The 13194-nt window shown below is 33.7% G+C and overlaps 1 protein-coding gene across 1 annotated transcript in view; it reads left to right on the top strand.

Moving 5' to 3' along the window:
• Positions 1–13194, top strand: part of LOC131850014 (protein CEPU-1-like) — a 122191-nt gene that overhangs the window by 15177 nt on the left and 93820 nt on the right. The gene's annotated exons all lie outside the window — the stretch shown is intronic.

The following is a 13194-nucleotide window of genomic DNA, read 5'->3' on the forward strand; positions in this document are numbered from 1 at the left end:
ACACTTTTCACTCTACTACCTATTATATACTACTTATTATACGTTATTTAGAGATTATAAGGTTACTTAAACAAAACTGAAAATTTTCGTCAACTCCCGACAGTTTATTCTCATATTTCTTTTCCTGCCCTTTCCAGGTGATGCCTCAGCATCAGTTCAAAGTTTCTTGTTCTTGCAATATAATTTAGTTAAGTTACGTATCACAAAAAAAGTCGTAAGTTAGAACGTTTTTCTATTATTTAATGATCGTGTATGTCATACAATACAATAAGGAGTTTAAAAATGACGTTGGCTTAGGTTTCCATGTTCTGGAATACAGTTAAGTTTCGTATCATAAAATTATTGTGTCAATATAAGTCGTAAGTTAGAACCTTTTTCTATAATTTAATGATTGTGTAGGTAGATAATACAATAAGGAAGTTAAAAATGACGTTAGCTTCAGTTAGTTACTAATATTTGCACTACTTATTCATATTACTACACTATTGATATTCTCTCTATCTTATTGTTATCTGCTCATAATATAGTTTTCTAGCCGTAAGTGAACAATCGGAGTGTTATTCAAACAAGACCGATTAGAATAGATAATTTCTGAAATTGGTTCCAATGGGAATCGCAATCTAGAGTCAAGATCAGAATTTAATTATTCAGCACGCTGCACTATGGTCTATGTTGTTGTCGAAATAGTTTAGTGGTGACAACTTCGGACTCTCTCCTAACGAGGTCTAGAAAACACATATGTTTGTGAATAATTTGTTATTATAGCTACATCATCATCTTCATCATCTGCTTCTTCCTTATCACATTTATTTGGGCTCGGCGTAATATGTTCTTATCTTCCATTAATTCCTGTTATTATAGCTACAGCAGGTTTATTATTTATCATCTGATAGTTTGAATCAATCTTTTCAATGAGATGATAATTTCTGAAGATACCTATCACTTTAAATAGATTCCTAGATAGATACGACATTAATTTCGGACAACTTTGGACATTATAAACGCTTTGATCTTACTAATTTTATAAATGCGAAAGTATTTTAGTATGTAGGGATAGATGAATGGATGGATGTTTGTCTTTTACGCAAAAACTACTGAACATACTTTGATCATACTACAGTAATATAGCTTATACATCAGAATAACATATAGGTTATAATTCAAAACGATATTATTGATTACTTCATTGAGCAAAATACAATGATAAATGTTTAGTAAGTGTTGAGATGCAAACGTAATTAAGACAGATAGTAGGAAGTAGTATAAAGTAAAACCTTTATCCATATCAAATTAGACATATTTTATGACATAAACAAAAAGTAAAGTAAAGTAAAATGTGGAATATCTGTGACGGTGATAAGTCGGCAGAAAGGTCAAAAAACACTTTTATCTTTCAAAGATGTTTAAAAATATATAGTTTATTCAGTCACAAATATGTACGCGTAACAATTATATCGAACAGTTCTCGATTGACACAATTAAGCATAACGCATATGTCTATTTATTTATTTTTGTTTATTACCACAGAAAACAACTCGCAAATGTTACAGTCATTTGCGATATTTACTATACGAGTAATACCAACTATTTACCATATTGTGAAGAAGGTAAGGTTAAGGTCTCCAGTGGCAGCGAAAGACCACCGTTGAATGGTTCATAATACAATTCCATGTGAATAATAGCATATCCAACTAAAGTAGAACCGCGTTCCATTGAAAGTGGTACTAACGAATGGAATATATGCGCATATATTTTGTAAGGGTGCGTTGCGTTGTGGTGATACGGTAGCTACGGTTGTTACCTAACAGCGTATAAAAATCGCTACGTATTTGATTTGTCTTTACAGCTTATGTAAATTACCAGAGGTAGGCTGCAAAAAGTTGCCTACTTCAGCCTCCATGCAGGTAGCTTTGTGTGCTGTGTTTCGGTTGTAGCAAATTAGATAGTGAAAATAATGAAAAAACAATTATCACAGCGCGGTACAGTCCTACGATAAACAGAGCTTCTGTTATGGATACAGTATATTGATATAAATACTTAGATATTCTATTAGTAAATACATGCATAATACATATAGAATACCGGACCGGTACAAGCAATCACACACATAGGTAACAAATGTTTGTACTGTGCGAGGAATCAAACTCTCGATCATCAGAAATAAGGGAGTGTCCTAGACCACTAGACCACTAGGGGCACAATGATAAATATATAAAACCCTAGACAATTTATGCCGCGCCATCATGTTCCTAATTAGGGATAACAATTTCGATAATTGTAAATTGTAAAAGGAGCTAACTGGTACCAAAAATACAAGTTTTTACAATTGAAATTGTAAATATTCGTTGCAAAATAAAAATATCATTATTATCAACAATAGCGTAATTGTTATGTATGCTAACGGATAGTTCACAAAGAAATATTGAACCAATTTGTTTAGCCGACTAACACTGACAGTGGGGTATAAATCACGAATCCCTATGAAATATAGCTATGTAGCCAGACTGCCGCATGTTCGCTCTTTTACAAGCTATTGGACGGGTGAATGCTGAGAATCCATTGATATTCACGCACGGTACCGTTTCAAATAACGATCTCGTTCTACTTGGCACTTGAGTGACTAACTCGATTCTTTCTTATTGCTATAAAATGGGAATAGAAAATAAGTTGACGACAAAACATGTAAGAGATAACTATGTATGTTATACATACATGAGCAATTGATAAAATATTTTAACATCTCTAGATGTATGTAGATCATATACCGTGCATTTTTCCAGAAACTTTTTTCCCACGTACAAACAACTTGTGGAATCACAGCAATGGAAACCTTACAGCAATGGAATTTCTGATCCAATACAGTATTAAAACTATTGGTACTTCCGAATCGATGTAATATCTAAACTTTTAAGAAAAAAGGTAATTCTTTCTTAAAAGGCCGGTAATGCACTTACGCCACCCATAAGCACCCGCAAGACCAGGAGAATTTCTTGATGTTACAGGTGTCCATGGGCGGCGAAAATCATGTACCATCAGGTGAACTGTAAGCTCGTGTATCCTCTATGCTGTAGAAAACACAGGTAAACATTGTATAAAGTCCTATCAGAAGATCGACTCTAGCAAATGTGCTCAACTAAATGTAAAAATACGTCTTCAGAATGTGTGCATTCGCATTATGGAAAATTGCAAATGTTCTACCATATATTACACTCCCGTAACTAGTTAAAATGCTTACCATTTCATTTTAGACTTAACGTACACATTCTCAGTCTTCTATACAACATCTTGCATAACATACCGAACTGCACCTTCCTATCTCAGCGGACGTAAAACGTTTCTCCATTCGTTTTCTCCATCCGACAAAAACAAACACGGGATCCCAAAATAGTCTACTCTGGGCAGCCATATTCAAACTCTTTTGTTGTGGCGGCTGATAGATTGTGTAATTGTATGTGCATGTGTGTATGTGTGTGTAATAATAATATGTTACTCTTCCAAAATGGCAACGCATGATGACCTGATTTCGTGATTCTGTTTATTAATATTGAGAATAATTGTCGCTTACCATCACCCGAGCTTAGATAGTCTGCTATTATTTATTTATTTTATTAAAACTTTAATGCACAAATAAACAAATGAACATGGCGGTCTTAATACCTAGAGGCAGAGAGCCATTCCTTTATTTATAAAAGACTTTACGACTATTGGTTGCGCCATATAACATTACATTTTTGTTTATCATTGTATAATTATTATTAGTAATAGTTTGTTCAAATAAATAATTTAGCGTGGTACGAAACGTTAATTTTCTAAGGATTGGCACTACACTAATTCCTTTATCCTCTCCTATTCCCGCACATACCTTTGTTTTAAGTGCGAGCGAGAAGATTCGCTTGTATCGAAAGTGACATATCGCGCTCGCGCGTCACTGTTAAATTGAACGCTGAAGTTGACATTGAATTCCCGCCTTGATCGCGCTTAAGATCAAGTTTTTTTGTAATTCGTGATAATTACTAAACATTTTAATCCACCGCATCGCTCTAGTGTGTTTAAGACCATTGTGTTTGTGTCATTGTTGTGAAGCAAGTCATAATCGCTGGGACCTGGAGACACCGATAACCGCCGCACTGCAACCTACAATTCAAAGGTACTGTGCCTCCTTCCATACCAGAACTGTCTTTCTTTGTGTTCCATCCTCACAAGCAGTTCTCAATCACCAACCTAACAGTGTATCGTGTCAATCCACGTACCCGTCAGATTATTTAGATACAGTCCACTTAAATCAAAATCAAACAATATTTATTTCACCCGCGCCGCCAACTATACTTACCTGTATTACTGAAATTTACTGTACATTTGACATCAATGAAACAAATTTGATACGTCATCCAACGCATTCCAGCGCCTTAAGGAACTTAAAAACCCGTAGATAAGAAATGTAAGGGCTATTCTTGTTGTCCGGACCTACTGAACCATTACCTCCCATGAAAAGACGAGCTGTGAAGTTTTACGATAAGAAGATTATTCTTTGGCTCCTTTAATTCTTAGTTAAAACGCTGGATAATACAAATTCATCTAATCTATATACTAGGGATTGGTCGGTCGAGTACAATAGAAATAAGCTATAAAAAATCTCATTTTTATGTACCTGAAATGACACATTTTGAAAATCTCGATGGTCTAGCGGTTTAGCACACCGCTTTACTTTCAAGTATCGCGTGTTTGATTCCTCGCACAGTGCAAATAATTCATGAGTATGATTGTTTGTATCGATCTGTGTGTTCTATCAGTCTAGCATACCGCCTCAATTCCAAATGGTCGCGGGTACGATTCCATGCACGGCACAAAATGTGTATTCATGAGGATGACTGTTTGCATCGGTCTGGGTGTTTTCTATGTATAAAATATATGTGTTTCGACAAGTGTATCGAAAAAAATATCTATGTATGTGTATCAGCTTTCTAGTACCCATAACAGAAGTTTATTTGAATAAAGATTACTTCTATTTCTATTTGTATCGAAGTAAAAACGTACATAAATCATGAAATATCCAAGATGGCTGAACTTAAGTGGGTGCCAGCTATAAACGGTTACAAAGGCGAAGTAAAATATTCATATTTACTATGCTACGTAAGTGTTGTGAAATGCCCTTCAGGGGATAAGTTGGGAAGTTGAAACTTAGAGTTGGGGCTCGTTAAGACTAGCCTAAACTCGACCAGACGCAAAATTGTCGCTTGTTACCATGCTAAATGTTACACTACTTGTGTATTACTATGTTTCAAATAATTCAAAATATACCTACACGTCAACTTAGGTGGTCTAGCGGTTTAGCAGACTGCCTTATTTCAATGGTCGCGGGTTTGATTCTTCGATGCAAACATTTATATTCTTGAGAACGACCTGTTAGGATTGGTCTGAGTGTTTTCTATGTATTTATAAAAAAAAAAGAATTACATATATCAGTAGTCGAGTATAGTATTCATAACACAAGCTCGGCTTAAATTGGAAATAGATGGCGCTGTGTGAATTGTCCAGGATTATTATTATTATGCCAAAGGTAATCACTAGTCACTATCATTTGTTGCTGTGGTGGTGAAAGCAATATTCGATATTAATATACACAAATTTCACGAACTATGTATATTTGAATCGAATGAAATAGATCACAAGCTTACGTAACTCTTTGAATTGGTATTACACTCATTAGAGAGTCAGTTGTTTTTCTTCTGACTATTGTAATGCTGTTGGCCGCAGCTGGCCTTTACAGCTTCACCGGACGATAAGGGGGCGAGTGGAGATGGCACTCCAAGCACTTATGGAGCGGCTGAAGGCCAACTCCCGCCTGACGGATACTTTAGTCTGAGGGCACCACTAGGTTCGAACCTCGGCTCAGGCCGTCGTAACATCGATCCCCGTTGAATTGGACGGGAGATCGATCAGAGGGGGATCGTTTGTGGAAGTGTGTCAGTCAGTCAGAATTTAAAATGTGCACATGATATTTTTAATGTAGGCCAGATTCGAACCCAGGGCCAATAAGTACAACTTGGGCTTGTAAATCACTGGGCCACAACGCTTCTTAAACGTAAAAGTATATAACACAAATGTAATAATACGGAAAAAAGTAACAAAAGGAAAAATATCATCTTTCATGGCTGCGCGTACCATTTGTGGAAACGTCTCCACTCCATCAAACTCTAAAGGCATGACATATTGGAAATGTACAGATATTAAGTAAATACATTCTCATGATTTACAACCGTCATAACTAAAGCTAAAAATAAAAACTGAAACCGTCATTAAGAGGAAATATCGTCAGATGTTTTGGAATAGCGTACTTTTATGATAAACTAGCTGTGTGCGTAGAATAAAGACTTTGGATAGAACTTTACTTTACCATTAAGAGTGAAATTATTAGAAACTTTGATTGTCATGTTTATTTATATTTAATCAACAGCCTATGAAATAAGTTTCAGGATTCTTACTTTAATAACGTCTCCTATACAACCTTTCATCACATTTTTAAATCCCTAACAATCATTTTTTGACATTAATAAGTAGCCTATGACCTTTCTCAGGGTCTGGACCCTATTAAATGACTGAACCCTGACTATTTATGTATATATAATAATGTGTATATATACAAATATTTAAATTGCTTCAGCAGTTTTGTAGGTGTTTTTCAGTTTTGTATAATTCATTAAGATAAGATGCTCGAGCAAATCCCGGAATAGGTAGCTTGTACTTCATAAAATACAGAAAACACTAGCTCAATAGAAATTCATAGATGTACTCAATGAATATGATTGTTTGTAGGTAAACATTTTTATTCTGTGACCTACTGTTACTATTTTAGTTATTTATTTATAATCCTTTATCGCACCAACATTGAATGTAGATACATAGAAACATGTAACAATACATTAAAGAAAGAAGAAGATACAGAAGGCGGTCTTATCGCGAACTCAATCTCTTTCAGACAATCTCAGGAAAGAGAGTATTAATAAAAATATAGTAGGGGACACATAAGTTCACCAAAATTAAAATAAAAAAGACATTAAAAAAATATATACACTCATGTAAATAAATTATAAATGAGTGTACAAATGTACATAAGAATAGGTTTAAAAAGTAATCTAATACTAAAATAAACTAATATCATCATCATTGCCTTGCTTTTATCCCATTATTTGTGGTCGGCGCAGTATGTCATTCTCTTCCACTGCTCTCTATCGGTCGTCATATCTGAACATACTCTTCTTTTATTCATATCATCTTTCACACAATCCATCCAACTTTTCTTAGGGCGTCCCCTCCCTTTACATCCATCCACATTCATATTCCATCCATACACTTTCCATAAGATATGATCCTCATGCTGTTCCTCCGCATAACATGCCCATACAGAGAGGCGAACGGATTACTTTATTATCGCGCGGCAATACTATTGCCTAGTTACGACAGAACAAGAAAATAACAATTTGATTTTGAAATTGAAATTGTAATTATTGAATTAATATACATAATGTAAATAGCCACAAATTGGTTTCATTCTCTTTATCTTCCTGGTGCTGCATGTAGCACATGACCACACAACACAATAAGGCGGTGGCCTAGCGGTTTAGCACACCGCTTTACATTCGGTCGCGGGTTCAATTCCTCGCACTGTGCAAAAATTTGTATTCATGAGTATGATTGTTTGTATCGATCTGAGTGTTTTCTATATATATTATGTGTGTATTGTAGTTAAGTATTTCTATCAGTCTAGCACACCGCCTCAATTCCAGATGGTCGCGGGTACGATTCCATGCACGGCACAAAATTTGTATTTATGATGATGACTGTTTGCAGCGGTCTGGGTGTTTTTTATGTATAATATATGTGTTTACGAAAAATAATATCTATGTATGTGTATCAGCTTTCTAGTTCAGGGAGTTTTCTATGTGTATTATGTATATGTATATTTATAAAAAAAATCTAACTTCTCTAAAAATATCTAAATCTTCATATTACTTGTCTAGTACCCATAACATAAAATTGTCCAGTGTTATTTATTATTTATTAATACATAAATAATAGGGGCCCCATCGTAGCCGCTAAACATATATACAAATATACATACATATAAATATTATACAAACAAATAAATTATTTACAATTTTCTCTGTATATTTTCTTTCCATTTCAGTTATTGACAAGTACAGAACAATGCAGATTGCAAACCTTTAGCTCCAGGTAACATTGTCAATGTTTATGCTGGGTTGACAGTCCAATTATTAAGTCTCGTGATTTCCTCTCCCGAAGTCGGATGTTTTTTTATTGTCAATCCCGAGGGAATGGGAACATCTTATTTATAATTGGTAGCGTACTGAATGGATACTTACGTTTATTGTTTTGTTTTTATGTTTATATTGTATGTTAATATACTAGCTACTCGCCCCGGCTTCGCACGGGTTTACATGTATTATATATATAAACCTTCCTCTTGAATCACTCCATCTATGAAAAAAACACTTAAACTACTAGTTTTAAAGATTTAAGGATACGTAGGGACACACAGACAGCGACAGCGACTTTGTTTTATACTATGTAATGATTTGCTTCTTTATCGGTTTAGTCTAATTGTTTAATGCCAATTTTTATAATGGTCATGGCTTCGCATTTGAAATATACAAAAAAATATATTATGCTTTTATATAACAGATTGTTGGTCCAGATTTATTTATGTGGACCGACAATCTGGTCAAGTTCACTGGAAGGCATTGGATGCGAGCAGCGCAGGACTGATCATCGTGGAGATTTTTGGGGGAGGCCCTTGTTCAGTCGTGAACGTCTTCCAGGCTGAAATGATGACGATGATCATGACATTTATGACAGACTCTTCGCTGATATAAACATCGATAACAAATTATTTAATAGGAAATTAACAGCATATTTTTATTAAAAAAAATATAGAGATTATCAAAACTTTGCCTTCAGTGTCAAGTGAAGTACAGTATTACACTTCTCATTAGATCTGTTGTCAGGTCAGTTGCCTCTATAAAACAAAATATAGCCTTTTGTGTATTAGAATAGAATAGAATAGAAAATAATTTATTAAAATAAACTTAATTTAAGCAATTTTGAATAGTCGTAACAATTTTTTTCATCTAACGCTCTTTCGGAAAGCTGTCGCATCACAAGAAGAACGAGCAAGAAATTGTGTGTTGCTCTTTTAAATAATCCTTGTAAGTTTACATTTACAAGTCGAAACGTGTGAATACAAACTACCAAACAGCCAGTATTAAATAATATTTAAAGCATTGAATATATATGTATTTACAAATATTTATTTACACGCTGCAGGGCATAATATCTGTACCTATAACAAATGCAGCAAATGAAACAAACAGTTACAACGTTTACGGGACGTATTCCGAAATTACAAATCCGAATATGCGGATTTCACCGATACTCGACTTCACTTCGCTTTGCTTTTCCAAACTCAATTTGTCAATCCAATCACAATTGTATGTATTGGAGTAGGTTAGTGACACATTAAGCAATTTTTCCATTTCTTCTTTGATCTTTAAATTTATTTATTTGGAGTAGGTAAGTGACACATTAGGAAATTTTTAAATACTTCGTTACAAAAAAAAATATTATTATTAGTAATAATTTAGTAAAAAAGGTTACCTAATATATATAGTTCAGTTGGTCGAGTTCACTACAATCGCTATTTTATACTTATTGATATTTTTAACTTCCTTAGGTTAAAAATGTCACTTGAAGGAATACCACGCGGACAAAGCCGCGGGCATCAGCTAGTATATTATACTATAAAAACATGACTAATATAAAAACAAAGTCCTTATTAATAGAATCAAGTCAAATATAATAATAACAATAATAATAATCTCAAGACAATTAACACAGCGCTATCTAGACACAAGTTAAGCTAGCTAAAGCTTGTGTTATGGGTATTAGACAACTGATACAAATACATAGATAATTTTTTTTTCGTAAATACATACATATTATACATAGAAAATACCCAGACCGATACAAACAATCATACTCATGAATACAAATGTTTGTGCCGTGCGAGGAATCGAACCCGCGACCATCGGACGTAAAGCGGTGTGCTAGACCGCTAGACCACCGAGGTCGTCAAATATGTAATAGAAAACCGAAATATCGGCTGAGGCATTCATATTTTCGTAGTAGATATGGCAGTATAAAACGTACAATCTAGTTCTAATATTATAGAAAATTTATTTGTACCGAGCTAGCACCATCATTTCTAGTATTGGTGTGCTAGCAACTAACCAATACAACTGGTTATCAAAGCAAACAAATTTAACACTTACCACGTAGTAAGACGGTTTATTTTGACCGTATATATAAGTTTGTGGTATACCAATACATTTCGCAGATAGGACAGCCAATTTTGTTGTCGTGTCTAGCCTCCAAGACTGACGATAAATGACGCAAGCTTAAAATTTATGGATGATATATATTTACAATCGTTGATTTTCAAATAACTAGAACAGGACTGCCTGTTATCACATAAGGTTTTAAATTGATAATCTCCGATTTTTATAACACTTATGATCTTGAAATCAAAATAAAAATCATGTAATCATGTCAAGATTTTGGTATTATTATTTTGTCCCTACTGTCTAGTTCAGTATAGATTCAATTGATAAGAATCAGCAATAATTTCACATTTCTTTCAACTCATATGTAAGCGCAAATATTCTCTTTTAGGAGGAAAGAGGATTGTTAGTAATGTGGACTAATAACCTCATTGCTATCAATGAACCATGTCAGGTTGACGTCCACGCGGTTCTCTCTGGAAACCATCATGATAAATACCTGGTGAGTTTGTCATGATGGGCTAACTAACCTGACTTCATGCTCATTTTATCATCCAGTGGAGGATTCCACTGGTGCCCCGCCAGCGTACACCATTAGCGCAGGCGTGAGAATCATTCTAAGGGTAGAATCCATAAAAAAAACAAAATTCTCTTTTTTCATTTGGTACAGATAATAGTTGTGACATATTAATAGGCAAACAACTATGTCACACTTTAAAACCTACTTTATGTACGGAACCGTGAAATGAAAAAGAATAGTTTTTGTTCTTACTTTTCTTTTCGGCACGTTCTGCCGGATTTTCCTAATAGGCTATTTTTCATGCCGTTTAGGCATGAGTTTTCCTTGAGTATTTTATCGTTTACTATTATGACGTCACAACTGGTGCAAACGACTCTTTTTTTCATTCATTCGAAAGGTTTAGGGTTTACCCATAATATATGGGTTTCCCGCGACTTAATCCGTATGAAAATGAAGTTACATTTGCCACATAGACGTGTGAATTATTTCAGTATTTTCCTACATTTCTGTAGGTAAAGTTTTGATATAATAAATGTCATTATTTATGTAGTTACTGCTTAGATTTTACCATCTGTTTTATCTACACCTTGTTTTATATTTCCACTAACATTTTGTATAAGTTTATAATTTTAGTTCTCGTGTTAAGTGAATTATTTGTAATTTATAATGAGAATAAATATCTAAAACACAAAAAAAAATGTTTTGATATGGTGTTTTTCGACTAAATAGCTGTGCATTATTACTAAATTAAGTTGGATTATATTCTTAAATTACCAATAAATTAAATATTGATATCGTTAGACGAGATTTAATGTGAATAATTTTATGGTATACAATGGTAATTACTTCTCTCGACTTTTCGATTAGGTTATTATACGACCCTGACCCCGTCTAATGCAACCTCGTCGAAATATTGAGATATAACTATATTTACCTTTATAAAATTATGCATTAAACTGTTATTAACACCAATTATATTTATAATATTTACTAAATGAGAAAGTTTAAAAATAAGTAAATCAATTGATCCCAAACAGAGTAGCAAGTAAAAACAAGGAAGTAAATAAGTGTATATATAAAGAAAGTATAAAGCAGGTCAGTAAATATTAAATATTTATCAGAGCAACTTCACTACTTGTCTTCGTGTACACTCTTTGTAGCTTAGAACTGAAGTTAAAATATTCTATAACCTTTTACCACCCATCAGTTGCAAGTGCCAGTTATTTATACTGAAGTTCTAAAGTTAACTAATAATATTTTGCTGTATATTAACGAATGGACGATTAAACTTTAAACTGACGTTTTGCTTTATAAACATTTCCTTTTGTTGTCTAGTTTTATGAAGCTATGACTAACCAAACATGTCTAACTGTACTTGTATAATTATATTATACTAACTGTATCTTGCGGCACTGCGTGAATTCGAGTAAAATATATTTAATACTTGCTGACAAGAGATGGAAACGCCATCTTGGCGGCTCAGTGCCGAATACTGCCAATAATTTTTCTTGTTGACCCTGTGGTAGGCCATGCCGCTCTCGTATTTGTTTATACAGCCACGAAGAGAGCTGTTCACGGACCATCACACTATAAATCGTCTATACATACGCCCTTATTTTTATTCTTATTATTGTATATTTAATACTAGCTAACCCCGCAAAAGTTGTTGTGCCATATAAATAAAAATCGCTATTAAAAAATAGGGGTAGATGTATGTATGTATTTTTACCCCCATATTATAGAAAAATAAAATAGTCAAAATTATAAAAAATAAATGTTAGGGGTGAATAACCCTTATCACTTAGGGGAATGGAAAATAGATAGTAGCTATTCCCAGACCTACTGAATATCCATATAAAATTTCATAAAAATCGGTCAAGACTTTTCAGAGGAAAGGAACTAACATTGTGACACGAGAATTTTATATACAAAATGATCAGGTATAGGTCCGTACTGGACCCTTCGTCTGCGTCAACTTTTTCCTTATTTTTGCAACAGTTTTGATTGTAGATCCGATGTTATTAGTCGTAGCGAAATGGAAAATAGTCTATTTATAATTTTAATTCAACTTGTTATTGTTACACCGACAACAATAATTTGAAGAAGGAAAAAACAAATGACGATCGTACACTTCAGAACAGAGTTCTCCGTTTGAAAGTTATGAAAGAAATTACTAAAAAGGTTTTAATAAATATTTTTGTTGGAGTTTCCTAAACACATTATCTAAAATTATTTTTTAATAGTAACAAATGTGCCTACATATTTATAATACTTTGACCTAGTTTGAAAGAAGGTTCAAATATTAATGATGTCGGTGAA

This window comes from Achroia grisella, unplaced genomic scaffold (assembly GCF_030625045.1).
Source record: "Achroia grisella isolate CSIRO2021 unplaced genomic scaffold, CSIRO_AGI_Agris_v1 utg676, whole genome shotgun sequence".
Lineage (NCBI taxonomy): Eukaryota > Metazoa > Arthropoda > Insecta > Lepidoptera > Pyralidae > Achroia > Achroia grisella.